This window comes from Thamnophis elegans, chromosome 14 (assembly GCF_009769535.1).
Source record: "Thamnophis elegans isolate rThaEle1 chromosome 14, rThaEle1.pri, whole genome shotgun sequence".
NCBI classification, from domain to species: domain Eukaryota; kingdom Metazoa; phylum Chordata; class Lepidosauria; order Squamata; family Colubridae; genus Thamnophis; species Thamnophis elegans.
In genome coordinates, this window is record NC_045554.1 from 36344263 (window position 1) to 36349360 (window position 5098).

Consider the following 5098-nt stretch of genomic DNA (forward strand, 5'->3'; position numbering starts at 1 on the left):
ATATGTGAAGGACAGCTGATTGTCGTGTGCGCACGCACGCCAGAAACCCGGAAGACAAACAGGCAAGGCTGCACGTGCCAGGCGACATGGCTTTGTGTGCCACTTTGGGCACACGTGTCATAGATTCACCATCACGGATCTAGGATTTCAGTTAATCTATAGGACCTCCTCCCTAAGATAAATGGTTTGGAAATAGGTGGCTTGCTGAACCAAACCGAGAAAAATTAAAAGCAGAGCAGGCAACAAGGGCGAATTTCCTATTTTTTTATAGCATTGTTTCTGCTTCGTGACATCAGATGAAGCCCAAAATCATCCAGTAGTTCAAAATGGTCGCTAAGATTTGTAATGGTTTTTCCCCTCTTTGAACACAGGAGTCCCTTGTGTTACATCAGACTTCCTTTGACACACTGTGTTTCAAAAGTTATTTGTAACCCAACACGGAGAGAAAGGAACCAGTCTGGACTTACTAAGGGTGCATCATCAGCAGAGAGGTTCTTTGGACTGTGAACTCCTTGTAACTAATGTAGGCCTAGGTTTCCAAGAATAATGACTGAGTGGTTTAAATAAAGGCCTTATATGGCACTTAAATCCATCTTGAGATAAAGGCAACTGTTTGAAAGTATTGGCAAAATGACTGGTGTGGATTTATGCAACTGATCCTATTCCCCAAATGCGTTTTCTTGACGTTCTCCAGCTGCTGAATTCTGTTTACAAAACCACGGAAGAACACAAAACTACTTTAATTCCATTTTCACCTCCTATTTACTCATCAAAGCTGAAACTTCCACAACAACAATCATGGTTATTTATGAGATAAATGTTTAAAGGCCAACCTAGGCATTATGGCAGACACAGAAGGACTGCTATTTAGATGACCTCCTGTCATCTCCACCAGTCACGGGGAAATCCATGTTGGTGCACCATGGGGCTAGTAAGCAGAGGAAGATTGGGACAGGAGTCTCTTGCTGGCAATAATTTCACATGAAACGCAGCTCTGACTGGCTTGTGAATTACCATACGGTCACAGTAACATCTCCGTATTTGAATTCTCTTCCACTGGAGAATAAAAGTCGTTAAAGAGCCAGAAACATTCAAGCGCGTTTTGTGACTCTTGGGGAAATGTTGGGAAGCACTGGGATTTGTGCTTCGTATGAAATGATGGGAACTGTTGAAAAATGTGGCTCATAGGAAATATTAAATTATCGGGACAGGATAAAGTGCAAGAGTTCCTGGATTCAAAAAAAAGCGTTGGCAGTTTAAAGGCAGACAATAAGAATGCCTGATAAAAGCTAAATATCCTGACACTGTGGAATACATAGATGCTTGGCTCCAGTCGGCCTTCTTTAATCACTGCCCTAGAAAAAGATCTCATGCTTCTTCCTACTCGGCAGTAATACAATGACACTTCTTGATGCCAGCCCTTGGGTAAGCATGGCTATAGTCCAATGAGCCCTTAGAAAGCGCCAGGAAGAGACTGGCATAAAAGGTCCCACTGATGCTCAAATGCAAGACATAAAAGGAATATATTTCTAACAGCAAAATGTGGGCCAGAAGTGACTTCTAATCTAGAGCACCACGGAGGGAGCCACAGGAGATGGTTTGGCCGTTTATGTCAAGACCATCTACCACCCTTCCCGAGCGGTGCTGGAAGCAGAAGCGGCAGAAAGGGAGCATCAGCTGGGTGCCCGGCCCAAAGTGCTGGTATCTGAGCGGGTCGTGCAACTGGGACCTGACCCTGCAGGGCAAAGCTGTGGGGAACTACACCACTCCTGGAGATGATGACTGGGGTGATGCTGTTTGAACCCCAGATGGATGGAAGCTAAGCGGGACAGGCCTCGATCCCGGATGCCCCACAAGAACGCCAGGGAATGGGGATTCCTGCCACTGTCCGTAGCCAAATGCTAGCTGGTCTCCTGGAGCAGTTTGGACCAACTCAGCATCGGCAGCGCCATTCAACCCCTTGGCACCGAGCAGCCCAGATGGACCTTGGCCCAGCCTACGTTCACCTTCCTGGGCCAAGAAGCCACAGCACCACTGAGTGCGTGTCCACCTCCTTTCACTCAGCACGGAGCAGTTTCGGCCCATAGCCTTATGCATCGGGCCATACCAGCTGGGGTGATGGTCATCACGGGATTGGAGATGACCCAGCAACAAAGCCTACTGAACCAGCCCGGCCCGGTGATATAGGGGCGCAGCAAGGATTCTAGGGCCAAGTATTCCACCACAGCAGCCGATATAGATGACGTCTTCAGAGTCCCATTGTTAGAACGTAACCCCAACTTTCCATTCTTCCTCTCCAAGGCACAGATGGATTTCAAACTAATCGTACTTTTCAACACAGTATTGCTAAGTTCCAGTATATTTACAATAGTTTAGGTATTCCAAGAGTGAGAAAAGGAGGCATGGGTACTGGGCACAACCTAATCTCGAGGTCAGGAGAATATTCAATGGTCGTTATTGCGTACATATCATAAATCAACAGCAGCTAAGCCCCAAAATGAATTGGAGCAGGAGAGGAGGAAGAAGCATGGATGAACAGTTATGCTGCAACCAGGATAAACATATTTTTTTTCTTGCCTTAGAAATTATGGCATAGACTTAAAAACAAAAACTCCACTTTGTGAATGATTTGCTTATCATTAGTAGGCCAGCGGACTACACTTAGCCATCCTTCATGGAAGTTTTTTTTGCTTCTGTGCTTAGATGGTACTGATCTCCATGGACACCAGGGGGTCAAAGCGGTGACTCTCGCTCAAATTGTCCTCTTCTTATTATCCAGAAGGAATGGAGCAAAGAAGAGTTAAAGAAATCTCTACCGCAGACCTCAGAATCTTCTGAGAGTCAAAGAAATCCGCAAAGGCCAATGTCTATGGAGATTCTCAGACATCCTGGTCATGGTTGTCCCAAAGGTGCTTTTCAAGAGGCAACTGGGCTTTCTTTATCCAGTGGCCTCTTGAAGAAGCACCTTTGATGCACAAATGCCAATGGGAAATTTGGTATGGCTCAACGGCTATCAAATATGAATCAAGGTATGCCAATTATGGTACAGTAAACATGACAGGATACGAAGTCATGTGTTATTAGATGTTTGCAACTAATTGACCCAACAGGCAAGAATATCCTGAACCACTAGATGGCACCCTGGCCTGAGAAACCAATTCTACACAAGGTTTGCTTAGTACAGGAGTAGAGAGAAATCAAAAGTTGAGTAACACATGCTCAGGGAATGTAAAAAATAAGCTGCAGGACTCTTCTAGAATCATCACTCACTAGAGTAAAACTTATCTTTAGGCTCATAAGGCTCATAAAATTCAGTGTCATTTTAACTGCCCAACATGATAAAAGCCCTTAAATATCAAGTCTGAAGAAATGCTAAACTTTAAACTGCCAGCTAATTATCGTTCAAGACATCTGTGTTAGTTTTGAGACAAGTTACATTTCTAAAAAGGATCTGCCAGAGGGTATGAGGAGATGGTTTCTGATAAAAGGCACTTTTTTATAGCTGTCTTGGCCACAATTCCAAACTGGAAAAAAAGGACAGAAAATGATCAAGAGGACTAGGTCAACTAAATACGGTTTGGGCTGACATAGAGAATTAAAGGCATCGCTCTGGATGGTTATTTCAAAGCTAGGATCAACTACTCGGAAACTCCAGATGGTCTTTTGAGCAGCCTTGGCTTCTCACAAGAGTCTTCCTATGCCCAGAATGAGGTAGCAGAATTCATTGGACCACTTCACCATGCAAGGGGAAGGGGAGGGGTACCACTTTGAATCAATCCCCACGTTTGGCAAATCATCTTTTTGCTAATGAAGATTTAGTGCCTCTGAAGGCTCCCTCCTACTCCCTGATGTGCTAGCTTTGTATGTGCAGGGAGATGCATTTTCTCCCCGCTGTTGAAATTAAAAGGATTAATGCTGTCATCAAAATTCCCACACTTCCTTTGGCTGTATAATTACATCAGGCTTAAACAAGGATAGAAGAATTCAACTCTCCTTCAAGTTGGTTAATGATTTACAGATGCATGTTGATAATGTGCAAATCTTCTTGTTATAATCGTTCGCATTGCTTCACCTGACTTTATTTAAAAAATGGCTACGGCAGGATTATTGCTTTTGGTTCCGGACTCTTCGTTTGCAACCGTGCAATATTTTTTTTAAGTGGGTTAATCCTTCGGGGTCTTTGCAGTGTAGATATTTGTGGATCTCATTAAACTACGCAAGTTAACGATTCTAAACTGTACTCTCTGCACATTCTATGGGCAGACACAACAGTCAACTTCAACCACAACATTTGATGAGAGATTCTACTGCTCATTCTGTCATTGTAACAGGACATCTATAGTAGGGTATGATGTTGGAAGACAAAGTTTTAAGGTTCTTCCAGTTCTCTGGAATGTGGAACGCAGAACCACATCTTACAAATTTGGCAGGCTTGGAATGACAACTGGGATTATAATATTCATCCCAACATTAAGTGAAAAAAACAGAAACAAATTGAAGTTCAAAGCAATGCCACAAAACACGAAAGAGGCAAGAAAGAAGAATAAAACTCATTCCAAGCCATTTCCAGCTAAATGTTGGCCCAGATGTAGAGAACATCCCCCTCACACACAGACATTAAATCTTAAGAGAATCTCTAGAAAAAAAATTGTTTAGCACAGTCCAAGAGGTCACGCTGGTAAAGAAAACTGATTGTACGTTTGTGCACTCTTGGAAATGCTTTGAACTCCGGGTGATTCCAGATCTTAAGCAAGTGAGCCTAGTGTGTACTTCTGTATGTATCTACACAGAAGTCGCCCCCTTAATTTAATCAAGCTTATCTCCAGGTAAGTTGGCAGAGAGGACTGCCTTCTAAATCTCCCAACCATTGGACACTGTGCCAACAACAACAACAACAACAACTGACTTTCGTCATTAAATAAGCAGTGATAGCAAGGATTTTAAAATGGAGTAAGCATTTTCTTTTCCACGTGTTTCCAGTATTTCAGACCATCAGCTCAGGACTTGACCCAGGGAAGGCCCAAAACGGATTTTCCTCATTTCCCACCACAGCAGAGATACTGTACTGACCCTGCCCAGGTAGGGCATTTCCCCCCAA